Raw genomic sequence first — 24,227 nt, 5'->3', positions numbered from 1 at the left:
TTGGCACATTATAGGGACTACTTTATCAAAGCCAAATGGTATGCTAGAACATAGTATTACTCACCAAGTTCATACGTTGGGATCTAAAAACTGAACTTCTATTACTTGGAAAATCATTTTTCTTGGAAGTACGTGTCAAAGAAATGAGCATGTTTTTTGAAATATTTTTTCCTATTTGGTTTAAATAAATGTAGTACTATTTCCATTTAAGAAAATTCATAGAAAGAGTTGTCTTTTCTTCCAGTTAATTTTTAAGAATTTACCAAAAGGTTTGTACTGTGAACTTTATATTATATGTACAAGTGGTTCACTTTTATTAGGCACTACTTGTGGAAACAAATAATGAGTCACTTAAGTCTTAAGATGGGTTTAGTATTGTAGTTTTGATCCATTTTTACAAATATTTGTCTACATTTCCTATTCATTAAAATCATTTTGTCACCAGAATAAAAGATCAAGTGGGGGGAGAACTGAAGTTGAATCAAAACATATTGTTTGCTTTTTATTTCATATGAGAATGATTATGTGAATAAGAGCTGTGTGTCAGAAACATCAGTGAATTGTGATTTGATGAAAGAGAATCCATTTGACATTAACTGATCACACACAAAAAAGCTTTCATGAAGTTGCTATAATTAGACCACAACTCAGAAGAAAAAATTTTGTAGGCAGCCAAAGGCTACCTACAGAGTATTTATGCTTTGCCTGCTCCTTGCTTGTCTTAGCAGGAAACTCACTGCAGCGTTTGCAGAGCACAGTAAGGAGAAGTAGGATGTCTTTTTCCTTACCATAGAACTAATAAATAATAGCAATACATTTTAACAATGAAATGAATGAAAGAAAGTTGGTAACATCTTTTAATATTCTGTAGTCTACATCTAGCTGCAGCAAAGACTGGAGGTGAAAATTGGGTGGTCTGTTTTTTAATCTGAATTTTGTCTTGGGTTTGACTTGCCTTTGGTTGCTGATCTTTCAGCAGGAGGCCTACATACAGAAGAAAATACAACATTGAACTAACTGGGGTATATTCGCAATGAAAAGAAAGCACAGAGGTCAGCGTGTGGTGACAGCAGGGGGAAATGATAGGTCACAGAGAGATGTGCCTTTTATTCTTGAAGAAAATTGTGTCCCTTTAGCATTTGCCTTGTATTCCTAACCCTCCTGCCCCACAATGCTCTGATCTTCCCCTACTCACAGCTCAACAATAAGGATTTTATTAACTGTAATGTATATCTGCAGAGTTGTGTGAACTGGAAAGCAAAACAGATCTTGTAATCTGTTTTCTTTTCTAGCAAGTTGAAGGCCTACAAGATTTAAATACAAGATTTGCAAAAGAAACTAAAAATGAAGTTAACATAAAACACAAGATACCAAAAAAATCTGTACAGTCAGATACCACCAAGAGCCTAAGACCATCAGAGTAGAAAACAAAAAAATGTTTTAAATTCAGCAGTAACGTTCTAGTAATCTTGACACAGGAGCTCCAGAAATTCTATAATTACTTGGGGGAAAAGTACAGAGAGAGGGGGAAAAAAAAAAGAAAACAAAACAGAAATCAGAATGATTTCTGACATATTCTTTCATGACTAGTTTGAAGTAAGATGCACAATCTTCACCTCAGTGATGTACTTTTTAAAAAACAATCAATCATACCTATTGATGAATTCTCTGCTACTTCCACTATAACTTGACTTATACCGGTGAAGCATAACTTGATTTCTTGCCTATGTAAAAAAGATCGATGTAAAGTCAATGTTACAAAGACTTATTCATGGCTATAAAATAGTTTCTGTCTGCTCAATTAAATATATTTTAGAGAAACACAAATTTCAATTGGTGCAAAGTTTGTGCACAAACTAGCTGGAAAGTGCTCTTATCTGTAGTACTACTTAGTTAGAAGAATCTATCAGTAGCATTCTTAAATGATGAGGTTTTGAAAATGCATTTCTGAGATTTCCCTAACATTGACAATGTCATTTCAGATGTCTTTAATAACATTCTATTTTTTTATTATTGTTTGCTGATTTTCGTCCTTCCCAGCCCTTATGAAAATCCTTATGAGGATTTTCAAAATGATGCAAATCTGGGAAAAAGTCACAGTTCTTTTCTTCCTCACAGCTTTGTAGTCTAAAGAAAAACTTTGTAAATGAAAAGGGTTTGCCTAAGGAAAATACAAAGGCAACTTGGTGTATCTTTTAAAAGTTCTAGTTCGGTGAAATGAAGATGAAAGCTTTCCATTTCAGGGATTTATAATCATTTTTTAAAGATAGTTACTGTGATTATGTGAGTATGTGCATATCTATGTAGTGAACCATTTTGAGGGGAAGAGGAAAGATGGGTTAGAAACAGCAGGTGTAATAACTCACTAGAACAAAAATGAAAGTAAAATGTACAAAACATCTTTATTCTCTTTGTATTCTGATGGTATCTATGTTCAGGTGCAATTATACAAGTTTATGGCTTTGTGTCCAGTTCAGTCATTTTGTGCTGTTTAAAAAGGCATGCATCTTGTTACTTTGTATGACTAAGGTCCCATAGGAAGCCTGACTAAGCTCCAACTTAAATTGAAACCAGAATGCACGCTCACTTAACCTTTCTGGTTTTTGTTTGCCTGTTTTCTCTCCTTCACTTTCTTATTGTGTAGCATATAGCAGGTGAATCAGTGTTGGTTAGATACCAGCCTATGACCTCTCTGTGGGGAGGCAGTTGATGGGCAGCTCCCATCTTAGAGCTGGATTTCTTTGATTTCTGAAGATTTTTATTTCTATCTCTGCTACGCTAACATGCCATTGCCTTTTAACCCTGAGTTTGACTACTTTTAAGTCCAGAATTTCCCAAAGTACTGAGTCAGTGTGACATCTGTTTTCTTTGGTAATTTGGTTCAACAGTGCATTTTCCTCACACTCCCTACGTTAGCCTCAAGACATGGATTGAGACTATATAGTCTAGAGGCCCAGGTGCCAGGAAAGCTGGGGAGGTAGAGACATACAGGCATTTCAGAGTGTTAAGGGGATAAGAAAAAGAGAATTTTCAGGTGAGAACAGAGGAGAGCCTAGGACAAAATAGGGCTGATAGTTTGGTTTTTTAGCTGAAAAGAATATATAAATAGGCTGAGAAGATGAAACTGATTTGGGAAGTAGGGTGATTTGAAGAAGTGATATAAGATGTTTAAAAGAGAGAAATCCATTCCTTTTTTTTTTAACATAGGAAAAATATGAATTAGAAGAGTAAGAAAAAACTTTTTTTTTTTAATCTTTAATTTGTTTGTGGATACTAAATCACATGCTAAAAATGTGTATAACTTGTGCTTCAGGGCAACTGAGACTTTGAGGCACACAAACTGAATATTTTTTCAAATATTATTCTTGACTACTTTTGTCCAAATCCTGAAGGATATTACCATAGTTGAGATTCCTATTCTTCAAATGATCAATATATATCTTCACTTATTTGATCAGTGATTGAGAGTTGAAAGTAAAACACGCTGCAATTGAAGCAGAAGAAAGTTACTGCCTGTAGTAAATACTGTGCAGTTATATTCATGTATGAAAATCAACATACTTTCAGTAAGTGTGTGTTTTATGTGTATAAGTATGTATTTTTTAGGAGCCTTACAAAGCTGAATACATTTCTATCACTTTCTGTATGGTAAAACAAAACTAATACAAAAGTAACTTCTTTGCAATTCTATTTAAAAATATATATATTTGCCTTTATTTCAATTATGCAAGAGAAACAAACAATACATAATTGTAACCGTTATAAATGTTTAGGTATTTAGATATTGTAGAGGACCAGTGGAAAGGGGAGACATGACAGGTATCCTGCACATTCATATGAAATTAGAAGATCTCTGCAAGTAGACCCCACATCTGTTTTATTTCAATCTATTATGTTTGTACGTAATTATATATTAAAGATTCCTCCCTGCATTCTCAAAATTCAGTAACTACACTTTCTGTGGCTAGTCTCAAAGGGAGTACTTGATTCAGAATTTTCCATTTAGTTGAAGTTAGATGCTTTCCATGATTGTTGCTCCCAAAATCATGAGAGGAAGATACATGTACAAAGAAGTTGTACAAACGTGCAACTTGGGCCAGCCATGAGTTGCTTTTCATTTGAGGAAGAAATAAATGAAGGATTATTATGAAACAAAACTTAGTGGAAAGGCTATGTTTAAGAGCTGCATAACTTTGAGAATTTTTTTAAGGGAGTATGGGGTTTGCAGACCATCATGAAAGAAGTTTTGGTGTTTTCATTCCTTATACCAGAGGCAACTGGATCTGATTGCAGTGCTTTATCTGTGCTACAAATATGTCTTTTATGTCTTTTATGTCTTAGGACATAGCTAACTTATCCTTTGCATTTTTATTCTTCAAAAAGGAAATTAAAACCTTAATTTGATTTCCTTCCTAGAATGTAGAAAAACAAAACTCTGATAAAACCATTCCTAGTTAAGCATATGCTGGAATTCTAGCTATTAAAATGAAACCTTCCAGACAAGACATTTGCAGGATTTTTTTGTTTTTCTAAGTTCTATATTGTTTTAGACAACGCACAGTGAAAATGGAGGACTACACTGTTCTCTACCAGACTAAACTTCCAACATCAAGGACATTTTGGCCTAATTGCAGCGAACAATGGTGTAAAAATCAACATTTTACAGTTTTAGGATGTTTTCTATGAGGCATAGCAATAAATGGTGATTACAGACAACAGCAGCATAGTAGAATATCATGTGTTACTCCTTTGCTTTTCAAGCTTAGCAATGTTGCACCTAGAGCTCAATTGCTCCCCAGTCTTCCTGTGCTTTCTCCTGCTTTATCTATTGCCCTCCACACTCTTCAAGTGTAAAGCAAGGATGTACTCTTAGAGGTAGATGGAACACTGCTGTGCGTGACAGAAGCTGAGCCTTTGGCAATCTAGAACAGAGTGATTGTGCAGAGACACAAGATAGTGATTTGTGTACTGCTATTACAGCAGGAGGCAGGATAAACGTTGCAGTAGCAGCACTGAGTAGGATCACCTGCATGCAGCTGTGCAGAAACAGGGGCTTCCTACGCTGAATCTGAAGTGAGACGGGCATGGAGGAGATAATGCATTTTCTTTGTGAGCCAGACAGAATTACTCTGTTTTTCTCATTTCCTCTGCAACATATTGACAATAATCTGGAATGTAGTCATTGACATAGCAGAGATGTATATTTTAATTCCATTTTACTTGCATGTTAAGTAGCGGCACACTGCTCTATTTTAAATCATCCATTACAACTGGAGCTTTGTGATACTAAATAAATTATTACTATGTTCAGAAATACCTCTAGTTTCAATGCAGGTTGAGGAGAGGATGTATTTTTTAGCATTGAGTAGTTGGCAGTAGGATAAAAATTCATTTTGTATATGAGTAAAATCCTGTTAGTGTGTGCAAGAACTCCTGGTCTTTTCTTAACTACATCAGTTGGGAGTATAGGAACTGCCATATTGCATCAAGCCAGTCATTTGTCTACTGCAACACCCTCTTGCCAGCAGTGACCAAATGATTTAGAAGGTGAGGGAAAATCTGTAAGGAGGCCAGAGTGAGAAACACTGATTTCGAGAAAAGCATTTTTCTTCCTGATTTTTGTTTTGTTTTTGACACAATAGAAAAGGTTGAAATAAAGCCCCAAGGCACTTGTTTGTGATGAGATTTTAAGTTCTCATTTGAAAATTCATAACATGTCAACAAAACCTAAATAAACTGCTTAGGAAGAAAGGAAAAAAGATGGTGTCCAGATGTATTACAATTGGTGTCTAATGTAATGTAAGAAGAAACTATTCTTGTTTATCATAAGAAAATACATGTACTGCTGCCTATACCTCTTCCCATTTGGTGTACACTTGCCAACTGACTTCTTCCACAGCTGGTAAATGTGCATGTTTCACTTTAAAAATACACTGAGATTCTGCTTCTCAACCTTCAGAAGGGAGTATCTCCAGGAACACTTGATAATTTGCCGATGTCTACAGCAAGTCTTGGGACTATATGTAGGCATTAGAACTAAACACCTAGTGTTGCAGAGCTAGCGGAGTAGGTCAGAAATTTTCCATCAGCAGTGCTGAACTGCTGTCTATTGGAAGGTGATGGTTACGAAATGTTTAGCCAAAAAAAACCCCCACAGTTCTCTTACAGATTTTTTCCCCTTCGTTCTGAGCCTCTATTATCAGATTTCCAAGTTTTTTTATGGTACCAAGCAAACTATTAATAGGAGATGATTAAAATCTCTTAATAGAACCTAAATGACTAAAATGGAACTGATAGTTTATTTCTCATGGAAAAAGTCTCTTAAGACTGATTTGTACATGTGGAAGACAGGAAGAAAAAGTGGCTATTAAATCCCTCTGGAAAGGAATAGGGTCTTTGTGGTACTGGTCACTATAGTGGATATTGCTTCAAATTGAATAGTAGTACATTACAGTGAATATCTTGGTTCATGTACTGACACATATCCATCATTGTATTAAAATACAGAAATTTTTCTGCTGTTAGGGTGAGTTAGTACTCAACTAAGCCTCCTCCTTTCCAAGTTAATATTCTTGGAAGTTGGATTGAGAAGTATTTCTCTTTTATAATCCATTACACCTTCAGCAAGCTTTTTGTATTGAATACTTATGTATTCAATACAAATTATGTATTCAATACAAAATACTGCAGCACCAATTCCAACATCACTGAGGCAGAAAGTCTCTGTCTAGGTTAATTTGTGGTCATCCTTCAAGTGATGGTCTTTGGTCATCTGGAAAATTTTAAATGAAAGCTAATTTTTTAAAATGTGGTTTCTTTCCCTAGGTGGTAACTGTTTTTAGGTGGCATCCCAGTTCCTCACATATCTCAGTGTCATGTTTTACTGTCTTTTGTAAACCAATCTCTATATTTCACATTTTCTCTTGTAGACCATAATTTCAGTTGTCTTCATTGCTGTCAGTGAAACACAGTGGATTTTTACATATGATGTGAGCAATGATTTGATTTGACTAGATTGTCTAGATTGCCAGGTAAACACAAGAGAAGGGAGGCATGACTAAAAGAAGAGATTACGTGCTCAAAAAACTGGGGAAAAAAAAAAACCAACAAACACCCACAGAAAACATCCAACCCCTCACAAAAAAAAAAAACAAAAACAAAAACAAAAAAAAAAAAACAGAACAGAGAATATATTCTGGCTAAAGCACTATAATACAGAGAAATACAGTACCATTAATGACTTGCATTCCTGCAGTGTCATTCACCCAGAGTTTTCTAGAAACGTTACAGAGATCTCATCATTCATCCCTCTAAAGCAGTCATCTTTCAGGTGAAGGTGAGGAAAAACAGATTAGAAAGACATTGAGAAGAAAGATAGCTAAAATCTAGGAAAAGAGGGGCAGAACAGGCTAGCCCAGTTTTCAAGAAAGTTTTACAAATCATGCTACTCAAAGTCAAGTCATGGCTCTGCACTGAAAACATGGATATTACTTGATAATATATATTGTGCCTAGAGATCACCTTGGGACAAACATGCTGTAGTTTCAGCTACATACGTGCTGGAGGACCTAGTTTACTCTCAGCTGTATTTTGGGGCTGGTACTGTCACTTGCAGGCATCATATCCTGATCATGCCCTAGTTTTCTCCAGGGAAGGGCCATGAGGGAACTCTGATCTCTAGCCCCTGCTTTGGACTGAGAGTATAATATGCCACAAAGGAAATTCACGGGTCACATCAAATAAAAATATAATTTCAGATATAGTTGAGGACATAAAACATTGTTTTACTCTTTTAAAACAGGAAAAAATATTAAGGCAGAACCATATTCTACCAGTTATATCCAACTTGATAAAAAATCTGACAGACTTGAGGGTTGAGAGGATTAAAGGTGGTTCTTCACGTTGCAGGTTCAGGGTCTTTCAGGTTCACCCACAGACAGGCTGAAATTGCAGTTGTAATGAAATACTCAGTGGGGAAATTTCAGATATAGGCAGTCCTATTTTGAAAATAAAGTGTGTTTATCTCATTGTAATTCCTAAACACGGGCAGTAGGACACCTGTTTGTGTATTTCATGTTCCTGAAGCATGTAGATTTATTTTGCAGTCAGGAAGTCAAAGCTGTCTTAGCCTTTATGAAGGTGTGGCTGCTATTGGTCAAGGAATAGGATATCACTGTGTATCATTGAATTTGATAATTTAATTAGGAGCAGTGGCAATTTAATACACGTTCAACTGGCTAGTGTTGTATGCAGCTGTGCTCTGCCACATGGTGGCATAAAATGGGACAAACATTTGAGCTTCAGCTGTACTGATTTTTGTATTCATCATGTGCAGTGTGCTGGGTGCGCGTGGGCTGCTGGAGAGAATTCTATCGAAGCTGCTACATAGTTCTGTCTGAATGCTGACTGATTACACCTGCCACATTTCATTTTTAGACAGGTTGATATTAACCTTCTATACTATAAAGTGTCGTTCTCTTTCACGGTGCCTCAGACAGAGTTCCTGAGAGGATCCCTCATGTTTCTGCCTTACAAAAAAAAAAAAAAACAACAACAACAAAAAACAGGCAGAGAGACATACACTTTATAACAAAGTGATGCCAAAGGATTTGAATCTTCTCCACATCTCCTTGCATTCTTCTCCTGCCACCATTCTTTCACCATCAAGATATTCTGTCTGGTGCGTAATTCAATTTTAAGTAGAAGCTACAGAGTTCTCGTATATCGCTATCTCTGCTGGTACGTGAAATAAAGATGCACAGACAGGCAATACATGCGTAGTACTTTGTACCTGAGAAAGGCAAGTAACTGATGCTATGGAATGATTTTTAAAAATCCTTTCTCTTCCCCCAGATTTCATTGTGCTCAATGCATTCCTTATGGATGAGCTTAGGAAGTGTGAGATAGTTGAGTGGTTGAGTGGACAGTGAGGTGGATTGAGAGGGCTGTAGCTAGTGGTGTTCCCCAGGGGTTGGTACTGGATCTCGTCTTGTTTAACATCTGCGTCAGTGACCTGCAGGAAGGAATGGAGTGCACCCTCAGCAAGTCTGATGATATGAAGCTGAGAGGAGTGGCTGACACAGCAGAAGGCTGTGCTGCCATTCAGTGAGACCTGGACAGAATGGAGAGTTGGGAGGAGAGGAACCTGATGAGGTTCAACAAGAGCAAATGTAGAATCTTACACCTGGGGAGGAAAAACTGCATACATCAGTACAGGTTAGGGGCAGACCTACTGGAAAGGAGCTCTGCAGAGAAGGACCTGGGTGTCCTGGTGGACAACAGGTTGGCCATGAGCCAGCAGCGTGCTCTTGTGGCTAAGAAGGCCATTGGTATTCTGAGGTGCCTTACAAAGAGTATGGCCAGCAGAGAAAGGGAGGTGATCCTTCCCCTCAACTCTGCCCTGGTGAGGCCACATATAGAATATTGTGTCTAGTTTTGGGCACCCCACTTCAAGAATGATAGGAACCTTCTAGAGTGAATACAGTGGAGGACCACAAAGATGATGAGGGGCCTGGAGCATCTCCCTTATGGGGAAAGGCTGAGAGACCTGGGACTCTTCAGACTGGAGAAGAGAATATTGATGGGGAATCTCATCACTGTTTATAAATATCTAATGGGCAGGAGGCAAGTGAATGGTGCTGGGCTCTTTTCAGTGGTGTGCAGCAATGGAACAAGGGGCAATGGGCAAGAATTGAAACACAGGAAGTTCCATACAGACACAAGGAAGAGCTTCTTTACTGTGAGAGTGACAGAGCACTGCAACAGGCTGCCCAGAGAGGTTGTGGTCTGCTTCTCTGGAGATATTCAGAACCTGCCTGGATGTTTTCCTTGGCGACCTGCTGTAGGGAACCTGATTTAGTAGGGGAGTTGGATCAGCTGATCTCCAGAGGTCCCTTCCAACTCCTGCAATTCTGTGATTCAAAGTCTCCCTTCTTGTTTCTGCTTGCATAACTTGATACCTGACTTGGGTCTGCTGGGATATTTTGGATGAGGAGAGGAAAAACTTTCACTTTGCCTTCTGATTCTGAGAATTATGCTGTTATCTCTGTGCTTTTATTTTGATAATTTATATTCTACATCATCTGAGCTGACATTGTTTCTTTATTGTATCCCATTTTACTGATCTTTCTCACCTATGTGTCTAAGTGCTTAACTTACTATGACAAGCCATAGTATTTTATTTATATTTAGTCATTAAAAAAACAACAACAAAAACACCAAAGAAAAGCAAACAAACAAAAGAAACCAACCTCAAATGTGAAATCCAAGTCATAAGCACCTGAACAAAGTAATATGTATGATAAGTCTGATGAAGGATGCGGGTTCCTAGATAGGAGCTACAGTAAGGGAAAATCTGTAAGAGGAAACTGAAACAGTTATTCCTTGCTTGTGCTGCTCTTCTGATGCCTCTGTAAAACAGCAAAATTCTTTTTTTTCCCATGACATGTACCAAATCTCTCACTCAATTATTTAGCTTTTGGTTATTTTTTTGTCAGTGAGGCCATAGTGACTTATTCCAGCTGAGAAATCAGTCTGCTATTTTTCTTTTACACAAATGTAAATGTTTTTTCTATGCCATGGGAGTTCTTAACTGCACCCATTACTTTAAGTGTAAACACCCTCTATGAAGCAGCAAATATAGCTTCAGCCCTTATGCAGCAGTTTTGAACAGAATGGTGAGTAATTCATTACCATCCTTAGTTCTCCGGTCATTGTAGCTTTGATTCTTTCTCCTTCTCTTTAAGTATATGTGTTCTCAAGTATGTATGTCTGTCCCTTATAACAGTAAAACTTGATCTTTGTTCTTTTCTAACAAACAATTCAGTTCATTCAAATGCTCAGCGGAGACATTTGTAACGAGGTCAAGAATGTGACAGGGTGAAGTTCTCCAGATGTCAGTGCTGCTGTGGCAGGAAAAGAAATGATCTCTCTCTACTACTTGTGCCTTGAACAAACAAAAAGTTATGTTTCTACAGGGAGCAAGTTTTTGTTATTATTTGAAAGCAGACCAATGGTTTTTAAAAGACCTCTGTTATTTTTAAGCAAATCTGCTTACTATGACAGACAACAAACAACAATGGTAAATATTTAGGGGACATGGTTTATAACAAACTCAGGGTAGTTGATCTGGTTGTGGCATCAGTCTCCTGTATCTCAGAACTATCTTAGCTTGGAAATGAATAAGGTTAATTTATTTGTTAGATATTTAAAACCAGCGACCCATTGGATTTTTGTTTAGCTTTTGACCCGTGGTAGAGTGATATTGGTACATTTCAAGAAGACATTAAAAGTAAATAGTTTTGTAATGATAAAGGATGGATCAGAGGTAGTAATCGGCATCAAGTTATCAGCCTTGTCAACGGGTGTGATTTATTAAAGGGAAATAATTAACCTTTACCAGGGTGGAAGGAAAAAGCAAGTGAATGTAGTGACACTAGTAATAACGAAAATCCAAAAGGAAGGATTGTTTCTAGTACACTTCAGCATATCAATGGCATAATATTGTCTTAAAATACAGTTTAACAAAAGAAAACTAGAGGGGAAAGGAGATTTTTTTGTTTGTTTATTTTGACATTATAGTCCTCAGTCTGTGAATTAGAGTTGAGAAGAGTCTCGTAACTTCATTTACAGACAGCCTCTTCTAAATGACATTCAGATCTGCCTGATTCTAAAGAATCAAGAAATTGCTCTGGGTCAGTAAATCAAATCACGCATGATGAGTAATTTTTATCAATTCCTGAAAATTAAGCTGTTTTGTTACAGTATTTCTAGAAAACTGCAAAATGATTTCGACCAAGGATTTGCTCCTCTAGCCCATCAAGACTTAGTTATGTCAGTTACGATGATATTTGCTGACATGATGTCAGTTGTATGTCCCAGCAATGATCAGTTATGTAAAGCTGACATAATTATTTCTTTGCAAACTTGATACAGGACAGAGGTGGAAAGCTGGTATTTTTATCAGTGCTTATCTGCAAAAGAACTATTTGGGGGATCAATGTTCTGTAACACAAGTCATTCTATTTGAAGCTGCATTATATTTTACAAGACCTGATACTTAGGGGAAAATTATTCACATGGTTTTAATCAGATCAGGATCAAAGCAGGCATTTTATTTATAAATGAAAATAATCAGCAATCAGTGAACTGCTAATTCAGGATTAGAATCAGCAATAACGCAGCACAATACTAGAACTTTACATAATGTCTATAAACACAAATTCCTCAACATCCTTCTATAACTAATCTAAGCAATTTACAGAGGTGGAATGCCAGCAGAGCAACTTCTGGTGGTGTTAGACCAAGATTTGATGATGCTGTCTTCCCCTTTCTCTCTTCCCACTGCGAAAGTTTTATTTTTTTTAGTTTTTTCAAGCTGACTGCTCATTTGTTTCAAAAGTGTCTCCATTGCTGTTTAATGTGGCTGACAGCTGTCTTTCTCAATATTGTCAGTTTTAGGGTAGATGACCTCTCAGACTGCTTGGCTCTGTACACTCACATTCCTGTTTTACCAGCCGTTTTGCCAAAAAGGAGATTCTGTGAATTTTTCTTCAGTATATTGTCAGGCTGGATGATACCAGCCCTAGATTCAGAATTCAGATCTACTTTCTGGCTCCAGAATAGAAAAGATCCCTAGAGCAAGGCAAAGGAGCCAAACTGTTATTTATGCTTATCTAGTTATGTGTTTATCAGAAGGCTTGTCTTTTCTGTTTCTTCTTCTTCTTCTTTTTTAATAAATACTTTTTCACTGTCTCATCTAGTTTATTCAGTGTCGAGGTGAAGTATTAGATATTTTACTCTCTTTTTGATATGAGCCTAAAAAATTATAGATGATTCTATTTCCTGGATCTATATTATTGAGGAGTAACAAAACTCAGAGTCGTCACTCTCCTGTAAATGTTCTCAGGGATGTGGACATGAGTAATGACTTTTGGTTGATGAACTATAAAATTTCCGAAAACTAGGGACTGGAGATTTATAATCTTGTCTTGTGCATATTTTCTAATTCACTTTTGCCAGTAATTCTCTATTACTGTGCATATCCTCAAATAGCATTGTAAAAGCTTTTCCTTCTATAGCAGTCTTAGTTCTTCCCTTGTTTTTAAAGGCAATTTAGTTTAAACCATTTCTTCATTTCATCAAATTATGAGAAACGTGTGTGTGTTCACAGTGTAGAAAAAGTAATGTTCACGTTCAAGATCTAATTAATTGTTAAATACCTGCAGTATATATCCAGTTTTTAACTGATAATCTCTCTGAAGTTCACCTGTGTTTGTAATAAATTCAGATCTGTTATTGTGTATTCAGTAACAGAGAAGATTTGGAGATTTTCTTTTTCGGACTCAGCTATCATATGTTCCTTGAGGTCAGAGGAAAATAGGAAGTTTTGAGACTAAACGCACAAGCCCAGATTTTCATATTTGATTGTTGATTTCGGTCTCCTACTTAGGTATTCAGTAAAAATCTGATTTGCTGGGAGTGATGGGCAGTTACACTGTAAAAATCAATAAAATCAAACTTTCGCCATATTCAGTTTCTGAAGTTCGGTATAAACAAAATAAAACAAATTATTAGAATTCTCTCTGGCCAAACTTTTTCAAAAGTGGCATGCAATTACTTATTCATTCATTCACAATGTTTTTTCTATCTAAGCTGCAGTCTGTGTGTTGAAATGTCAACATGGTAAAGAAAAATCCTCTTTCCATTTCTCTTAAATATGATAGGCAGTTATGGATCCAGACTTTCAATATTGTGCCCAATTAAAAATGCAAGTATGCGTCTGCAGTTGTGGGCAGTTTGTAGCTGCAGTTAACGTAACTATGCATGACATGAAAATCATGGTCTGGTCCCCATGCACAAATAAATCACCATCTGTACCCCAAATCACTCAAAATCTGTGCAGTTCTTTTTTCATAATTAGGTAAATGCAAGTTTTGTTTCCAATGTAACAGCCAACCAGACACATTGTAAGTTAAACTCCACTGCTGTCTCCGTCTTCTTTAGCTAGTGTGCAGATTTTACATAAACTTGTATGGAAAAATGTGTTTGCAATGTTTCCCTGGCTATTCTAAGTATGCTATACCATCATATTGATGTAATTCTTTCTAACCATTTTTTTCTAATATATAAGTAAAATACAACTCCTTTGATTTTGAAAACTAACAGATTGAAGTTCTAGTGGTTTATTCATTTGATTTGTTTTTCTTCTGTTCTCTTTTGTTTCTCACCTCTGTTCTTCTTGTCTTCTTTTTATAATTCAAGCACCTGGGTGAAACTGTTCCAAATACTTTATTATTTTTTTTTTCAGTTTGCAAATAGCTTTTTATTTTTCTCCTACTTTTGTATGAGACAGCCATGTACCAATCTAAAATCCCCAGGTAGCAGATTCAGAGGAAGTTAGACTTTAAAAGCTATAGCTGTAGTTGCACGAATTGTTCATAGAATCCTGGAATACCCGAGTTGCATGGGACCCACAAAGATCCTCAAGTCCAACCCCTGGCTCCACCCAGGACCACCCAAACCCTATGTATGACAGCGATGTCCAAATGCTCCTTGAACTCCAGCTGCCTGGGGCTGTGACCACTCATTAGCCTGTGCCATGCCCATCACTCTCTGGTACAGAACCTTCCCCTAGCACCCAATGTGCCACAAGTGAAACTAAGTTTGGCTGTATACTGAGTGTGAGAGTTTTAAATCATGGAAAGTTCCTTCTTTCTGTCTGCTTCTGCACTGACTCTGTGACAGGAGAACATGAACACTGAACTGAACGTATAATCAAGAGTTTAATAGTGATCACAATCCTTGAGGTCTCCTGTTTGCAAAGAAAGTAGCTATTGAAATTTTATGTTGGTGTCAGACTGCTTAGTGCTTTCTAATGCCCTTGTTGTTAAGCAGTTATGGAAAATCTGTCTGCTAAAGGTCACAAAGTGAGAGATGTGCTGATTTCATTTATAGTAGGGGGTGATGTCTTAGGCCATTTGCAGTTACGCCAGGATGTGTAGAAACCTCCTAAATGATTTGGGTTCTGACTGCACAAGCTGCTGTACATGCTTGCAATAGAAATGGTTCATTACCTCTTGGACCACACAATATAAACAAATGAGTCTGCAGTCCAGCAGGATGAACTGGGCCTTTTTACATCCTAAAGTGTTAGTGATAGCATAGTATAGAGATTTTGGCTGCTGGTTGTGGTCCCATCTTCTTAGATCAATGGTGTCAGCATCACCAATTGGTCCTGCCTTGGTAGCTGGCTGGCTTTCTGATGGTACAACTGACGTATAATGCTTGCTAATTTTGAGATAACTGTTACTTATCTGTATAAGGTAGTTGCTTTTAGCTTAAATCCTTCTAATAATGGATGAGTATTGATATATAAATTTCTAACTAGAGCATTTGTAAGATACAGTGCTAAAACCTGACCTCAATTCTATTTGTGTAAACCTATACAAGTCTAGCACTGATATAAGACAGTTAGTAATTATGAATTATAGAAAGTCAAAAGGGGAAATAATTTTTCCAAGTTCTGAGAGATGCTTGACTTTTGTTCTTGCACAGAAGTGCACCTTGAAGGAGTTACTGTCTGTCTGTTACTGCTGGAATTAAAAATACAGGCAGAAATACAGCTCCTAAGAACACCAATTATTAAAGTAAAAACTTAAAAGAAAAGACTCAAAGCTATTGATGATCCCTCTTCATGAGTATAAACAATTTTCTGTAAAATGAATGCCTTTCATTTAAATTGCTGTTTTATCACTGTCTGACAGAACCGTTTTCATTATCAAATTCCAGCAGACTATAGTGTTGGCTCATCATTATGTCTCCTGGGTATCTCTTGGCCATGTGATCAAAAAAGATATTTTCCAACTTAGCTCCTTTTACATCACATGAGGTTTCATTTATCAAAATTGTATTCTAGGTTGTAGTTGAGGACAGAAAGGTTTAAGCAGCTGCAGAATGAAATAGCCACCTTCACTTTGCCTTCAAGGATGAGGTATTAACTTGGAACTAATCACTAAAGAAGCAGTGTTCTCACTGTGCCTTATCACTCTCTTTTGTGTACTGTTTTTGAGCAGAATATCTCTCAGCTGAGCGGATATTCTGAAATGGAAAGTTTGGAAAAGATGTGAGATTGAGTTCACTATCTGCACAGATCCTGATGAAAATGTACTTTATGGTGATTTTACTCATCATACATTCTCTTTCAATTACATTTGCTTTCTAAGGTTTTATACAGACGTCACTGTTGTCCCATTCAGTAAGGAGTGTGCACAAAAAAGCACTACCTATAGAATAAAAACGTCGCGAAAATGTTGACCTACTTTTGCATTGTGTCCATATGCATTCCTATTTACAACACAGCAGGAAAGTGGAAGTGATTTGAAATAAAAAGGTTGTCTGTTAAACTAAACTTTATATAACAGTTTTCAGTTCAGTAAATATGTGCTCAAGAAGATCTATGCTCAATAGTATTGTTAAAATTTTTGTGCTGATGAGGTTATGGTAGGAAGTTCTTATCCATGCTGCAGGAAACAGTTTGTAGTTCAAATCACACTGTATGCTCTTGAAATGTGGGTTGAACTAACTGGGTCTTTAGTTTCTGTATAACGACTTATGACTATCTGGAAGAGATTTCCTTGTCCTTTTCATAAAAAAGAGTCATAAGAATAACATATGATAAGGTATGTGGAACATTTTGAAGATAAACCTCCTCACAGAGCATTCAGTAACTGCATAACACAGGTAGCAGAGGACCACCTATATAATATTTGCTTGACATACTAGATTTCAGAGGCTTAAATTGAAAGAGAAGAAAAGAGAAAGGGGAGGAGATAACTAGTTCTTCATAGTGTGATTAGATATAATTTGTCTTAAAAGACCTTTCTATCAGTCATATCCTATTCTTGTTTTTTCATGAAGATGGTTTGCAGTGGCTTGTTGTCTAAGAGGTAATTGGTTTGTAGTGCTTTGTTGTAGAGGATGACTTGTACATTGTTGAAAGAAAACAAATCTATCAAGATTGCTCTTTGGCTTTAGTTAAAAAATGACATCTTCATAAGAGAAGTGTCAAAGAGCGCAAATTGTTGCTCAATTTTATTGCATTTTGTAAAGCAGTTATTATTTGAACATGTTCTTTTGCAAACTATTTTGGAAAGCAAGGGAAGAAAGGGAAGAAAGATACTTCATAGTATCTTGCTGATATTATCCTAGAATCTACCAAATAAATGAATTAAAGCTGTTTCTTTATTTGGACTATTTCTGTCAGACTTTTGATTAGACAAAAATGAACACAAGCTATGCAATTGAATTGAAGTAATTCATTTGTTGTTGTATCTACATGGTGACTCCTGAGGAGTCACTGATCCATCATGTGGCCCTCAATGGTTAACTTTTTCATTTGCATCTCTAAAATAGCAGGAAGACTTGATGCCAGAGATGGCTGAGCTCAGTGTTCACTTTCAGAAGTACTGCATATTTTGTTTGCCTAAATGAAATTAGGAAATAGTGTGTTTGCTTGAATGGAACTGATCATATGCTACTTTCAGATGAGTCTCTATGTGTGTCTTTGAGAGAAACCAACTGGGTTACATTCAGAACATTCTTCATTTCAGGGATTCTCAGATGAGATACAGTAAAACAAAAATACTGTAACTGAACAAATGAAAAAATAGATGTTCTGTTCAGTAAATGTTTTTATATTCACAGCCTTGTGAATCTCACACGTGTACATAGCTTCCTGCTTGCTTTCATGGAAACATGGGTATGTGGAGCTGGATAACCTGTCCTTGCTATGATCTTGCATTGCTTTTCTTGTTGAAGTTATTCCACCTCTAAAACTGTCTCATCCTGTTGTCATCTTCTGCTCCTCAGATTCTCAGTAAAATGAAACTGATTTCATGGAGCCTCTATGTTATCATAGGCATTTCCTACAAAGCCCAGAAAGTTCGGCTTGATTGCCATCTACTATCCCTGGTCTGAAATTTATCCTGTAGTAGCAGGCAGCCCTCAGAGATGTGAGGGAGTTTGTTACAGTTCTGAAGATACCAGGATGGTGTGCTCTTACTATTGAAACAAAACTAATGTATATCTATATATATTAGTCTGGGGAAGAGGAAGCTGAGGAGAGACCTCATTGCTCTCTTCAAATACCTGAAAGGTGATTGCCGTGAGAGCAAGGCTGGTCTCTTCTCACTGGTGACAGGTGACAGGACAAGGGGAAATGGCCTCAAGTTGCACCAGGGGGGGTTTAGGTTGGATATCAGGAAAAACTTCTTTACAGAAAGGGTTGTAAAGCACTGGAACAGGCTCCCCAGGCAGGTGGTTGAGTCACCATCCCTGAATGTTTGGATGTGGTGCTTGGGGACATGATTTAGTGGTGGGTTGTTAGAGCAGTATGGTTAGGTTGCGGTTGGACTTGATCTTGAAGGTCCTTTCCAACCTGAGCAATTCTATGATTCTGTAAATCTCATTAACTGTAATGAGTATTATATGGTGTGAATTACAGAAGACGCTTGCAGATATCTTGAAAATACAATCCTCTGTCAACTTTTTATTGTTAAAGAAACTTGCAGCAGATCCTGAATTGTGTGAGAACTTGCCTGAATCAAAACCAAACAAAATATTTGCTCATGCCCTTGGGAATCAGAACAGCCAGATTTTATGCAGACCCAATTAAAATGCTATCACACAACAGATGCTCAGGCTCAAAAAGACAAAGTTAGTTTCAGTACTGGTTTAATACACTCTTTGTCCTTTGGTGCTGGCTTACTCATGAATAATGGATGTTGTACTTTTTATTTAGATAATGTGGTGCAGACACAACATTGTTTGTCCTGCTGTTGGTGCAGATTGCAAGATGCTACACATACTATACAAAGTTAAATAATAATCCGAATTACCAAGGTCTTTTGGCATCTGCAAGAATGAAAGGGAAAACTAATGGAAGGAGAGCTTTTTAGATACGTCTGCTTCCAATCTTTGGGGTTAGCAGCAGATTTGCTATCACATAAGTTTACTCAACACTTTATCATCTAGAATCCAGAATACAAATATAATTGTGAAGGGAATATTTCCCTCTATTTTCTCCTTAGCTGTGAAGAAAATGGTGCCTACTACCTTCTGTCTTTCTTTAAGTATATGCACACAGTCTTTGCCTGCATGCTTTCCAGCTAGAAGTAGCTTGTTATAATGGATCTTAGAAGTAAGTTTTTCTCATTTCCTCACTGGATTTTCCATAAAAATGTTAGTCAAGTTGTGTATGTTGTTATCAAACAACTTATGAACTTGGGAAAACAAAGCAAGGTGACTGTTTCTGAAACTTCTTAAACTTTACCGAATTAGAACTATTGCCTATGTAGTGTAAATCTTTACCACAGCAGCAGAGATGTGCTGGTTGTTTCTCTACAATTTAACAGTGTCTTTATAAAGATAATAAAAAATATATTTTTAACTGTATAGATGTGAGGACAAGAATCCTAGTGTGTGTCAGCAATTATGTTGAAAGCCCTGTAGTATACAGACTGTTTGCCAATACTTGCTGAAATTCTGTTCCCGTATCTCCTTTGATAGCATCGTGCATTCAGAGTATGGATAAGCAGGCATGTTACAATCTGTCTTCAGATTCCTGTGTAGATATGTTTCTGACTGAAAATTCAGGGCTCCTGAAAAGTTGAATTACTTTTTGAATGGAGGATTCCTAGATTTTGTCCATACAATCCTTTAGGCCTTAGTTCTATAAAACGGGTTAATCACAGCATTTTTTAATGTAGATTTTTTTTTATTTAGTCTCTATGGGAAAGACTATCTTTAGTAGGGTCGTAGTGTCAGATGTAATATTTACATGCCACTGGGATGGCTATACTAAGTAATAATAATACACACAGCGCAAACATGTCTTAAAAATTTCTCTTGTAACTTTCTTCTCAGTTTAGCAGAGAAGGCATTCTCTCCCATGGATTTTTGTTTGTTGCTGCTTGTTTTTTATATGTACTATTGTGGCTTGCTGGCAGAAGAAATGCTATATGGGCACATAATACTTTCAGTTAAGTAAATAAGAGATATGATAGCTTCACCACAAGGTTTTTTCTGTTACTTTTTTTGTTCACACTATTGCTCTAGTACATTCCAAACATCTTACATATTTTTTTCTTCATAGAGAAACAAAATCAAATTTACATGTAGTAAGAGAAAATTGACTGGAAAATATCAGTTGCTACTGTAGTTAAAAGTAATACTGTTGCTGCAGCAGTGAAAGGTAAAAAAATTATTCACAGTAACTGAACATAATTCCATAATGAACTGCATGAAGTTATGCTTGCATATGGCATTCCAAGAATGAGCCTGTTATCTTTCTTCAAATGTACACCTGATTTTCAACACACATTTTTTGTTAAGATGATAGTAAGTAATGCTTTACATGGTCATTAAAAATGATTTGTTTTCATAAGAAGCTTGAAATTAATTTTAAAGGACATTATTGTTGGTTTTGTTGTGATGCAAATAGGATTATTCTAGCTTTATACTTTTGTTATGTGGAGCAGAATGTGACTCTGTAACAACCAAACATCCTGTGTTCTAATGGAATTGAAAAAATGTATACAAGAAACCCTTTTATTATTGCTTTTTCTCATAGTTGTCATATACAGACATAATTTTTATTTGCTTTTCTCTCTGAACATTTTAGCTCTCTGGGGAAATAAAAAATACAGTAAAACAATACCTTCACTTTTTAGAAGCTTGGGTCTGGGAGAAAAAGGGAAATGCAACGTTGATTCTGCTGGCCTGGCCAGCAAATCTATTTTTTCTATAATATTTTCTGATTTTCTGAAGACCTCTATTGGCCTACTGTTCCCTTAGCCTTCTGGCTTTGAACTGCACAAAACTTAGCACTGCAGTACAGAGGGGCCCTTTCTGTATTTATTCCCTCAGGGTGAAATTAGAGGATGATGAAATGTTCAGAGGGCAGACATCATGCATCTAGTTTCAGAAGCCTGGTCCCTTTCAGTGAGAAGCATTAGCTTTCTTGTTCCAAGGGCACACAAGCAGGTAAGCCAGCAGAAGATGGCTGTGGCTTTCCTTGTTGGACACAGTGCAGTCCAAGGGTACCTTCGATCTTGCTTGATTGCATGAATGCATATAGATTTCTAAGGCAAATCTATGCATGTGCAAGTTTTAACTTAGGATTCTGTTGAGTATTCATACTAGTTACATTTCATTCTGGTCTACTTCAGGGAAATTCTATTTTGAATATAAAAGCAAGGTGAGAAAATACCAGAAAAAGAATATTTCTCTTGAAGTCCTTTACCTGCCTGCAGTTCTACAGCACTACGATTACATAGTGTAGTTTTACACTTTTGCATTAATTAATGGATAACTGGCAATTCTGTTGACAATAAACACATTTTAAATACTAAGTTGCACTTGCTAGCCATCCAATTACAGTCATAGGAGGCCACCTGTAGCTGTTTTTTTGGGTTGTTTTTTTTTTTTGAATAGAAATATTCCAAGAAACAGAATAAAGGCCAGATCATTGAGCGCAGACTTTTTCCATTTCTGCAATAGCTGAAGGGAAGATAAAAAGTAGCTGTGTGCACTCCATCTTCTCCTTTTCTAGTCCAGAACTGGCACCTTGCAAAATGGTGAGAAGCCTTAAAAGCTGCTACTATCTCAACTAAGACATTCCCCTCGTTATGGTTCTCTGGGTCCTTTGAGCCAAGAGAAACTTCCATGTGCCTTCTCAAACCAGCCATCTGAAAGGCTGTTCTTTAGAACTGAAATGACACACATAAAGCTGGTATTTAGTGATTTCACTGATAAAACTGATTGGAATAGTTGGTCATTGTATATAGAATGCTCCTATAGAATGACTATATAGAACTACAACCTATAGATAAGATCCAAGGGAGGGACAATGGAAAAGATTTTCACTGAAAGCAGTTTAAATTCTAAATTCCTTTCTAATACATTCCTTTCTAAAATATAATGAAGGCAGCTTGTCTTAGTGCATAATATGTAAATAGCGCTAGCAAGAAAAATTCTTACAGTTTGCCTGTGATATAATCAGACTCCAAAGTTCCTGATTTTATGACAGTTAAATAGCTGAAAGTCAAGGAGGTGCGATATTGCTTGGGAGTTTTCCTCCAACCAGGATGAAATTAAGGAAGTTACTTTGAGAGCTGTTCAAAAACATAACTTTAATTAATTAATAGTTAAGGGCACAAGACTTCTGATTAAGTGGAGTCTGTGAAAAAGAAAAAATAATAAAATGTTTTTTTTTCTTTTCCAAAGAAAATTAATCAAGTACTGGTTGCTTTTAATTGGTTTTACGCCTGCTGTCTTGCCCACTCTTACCTGATTTGTTAATTAGATTACATGCCATCAAGACACGATCAAGTCTGCTTGCCTGCAGAGACTGCCTGATGCTTTAGGCTGGAAGTTTCCAAAAACGGTCAGGGAGAGTGTAGCAAAATAAAAAGAATGAAACTGAGGAGAAATCAATGAGCACAAAAAGAACACAGATTTTCAAGCAGTTCAGGTGCTGAGATGGGGCTATAGATGTGATGTTTTATGAACCTTCTTACTACATAATGAATTTTCTTTTTCCTTCTCTTTAAAGATACCAGTATGTTCATTAATATTAGTGACTTAGTTTTTATGGACCAAATTTGTAAAGGTGTTTTTACAAATTGATCCCCATGATTATTAAGCTCCTTGAAGCTACTGAGAATGTCACTCAATGCTAATCTACATCCCTAAGCAGTCTGAAAACTCACCACATAATCATTTTCATTTGGTTTGTGATCAGGTCTTGATCATCCAGACTGAGAGAAAATTTGGGGTGGTTTGGATAAAGAACAGAACCTATGCAATTTAGACAGAGAGTGGAATAGAGAAAACAAAAATTCATGAAATAATACAAAAATCCTTGAGATCCCAAATCCCCAGGGTGTCCTCATTCATGACATCATGCTTCAAGAAAGAAGCAGTATAATGCTACAGTTATCACAGGTGCGACCAGAGAGAACAGGAAGGCTTTACCATGACTGCCTCACACAGGCCAGTCACGTTCTGTGACTTCATAGCTTGCCACAGATCTCTCCTGCCTAGTTTTTTCTTACTTGAGTTCACTCTGTGCATCCCTCTATCCCACAGTATAGCTGGATATGAATCATAGACTCATAGAGTGGCCTGGGTTGAAAAGGACCTCAAAGATCATCTAGTTTCAGGGTATAATCTCCAGCAGCCTGATCTCCATGACTGATACAGGGAAAAAAAAAAAAAAAAGATTCTGTGGAAAAAATGTTGGGCTTGATCATCTCCTAGACAAATGAAATTAAAACTTTACTGAAACTCCCTGGAAGGCAAGATTAAACTTTTTCTATTAAATTAAACTCCCCAGTCAAAGAAGTAGAAGACTCAAAGCAGACACTGTGTCAGTGGTTAGAGAAGATAATTATCCTTGCAGCAGTGAGAGAAAAATCATAGCAATAGAAAATTCTTACCCAAGAGGGCAAAACTTTTCCTATTAGATAATCTTCTAGTAGAGCCTTAGAGATTAGAAAAATCAGGTTCAAATACAGAATAAAGATGGTCATCTGTTCCTATGCACTGTTTTATTGAAACTGTACTGCATACTTCACTATCTCCCTTTTTCTTGTGGGCGGGAGAACAATTGCGTATGTTGCTCTGTGACCTTCTATTGGAAGGGCCAAAGTAAATATAAGGCATACAGTTTTAAGTGTTCTATGTGCACAAAAATATTCTTCCCATCTTTCATGTAAATCTAGTTTCATGCTAGTGTTACTATTGTGGACAGTGCACATACACGTTGGTGCAAAAGGAGTATCAGAGGAATACTGTCAGTTTTATCCATGCATCAGTGTCAGCTACCTTTATTTTGGCCAGGCTGTCTTTCCCACTGGAGGCAGTTGCTTTCAGATATTATTTGAATATACTGATCCTGACTCTCTGCCTTTTTGTGCCAATTTTGTACTGACAGCTACAGAGTGGTACTGCCACTCTGTTGGTGGCCTTTCAGGTAAACGTTCTTGAACCTATATTAACCTTTCTTATTGAGGAGAACTTTTATATTACTTAAGTTTCTTTGCTGCTGACATCATCATGTCAGTTAGTGTCATTTGAATTGAAAGACTATTCCTGGTCAAGCCACATTGTCAACTGCTTTCAGGTGTTCCATGTTGCATTTCCAATACTGATCTGTGTGTGGACAG

Source organism: Numida meleagris, chromosome 4 (genome assembly GCF_002078875.1).
Source record: "Numida meleagris isolate 19003 breed g44 Domestic line chromosome 4, NumMel1.0, whole genome shotgun sequence".
NCBI classification, from domain to species: Eukaryota; Metazoa; Chordata; class Aves; order Galliformes; family Numididae; genus Numida; species Numida meleagris.
This window is presented reverse-complemented; position numbering follows the sequence as displayed.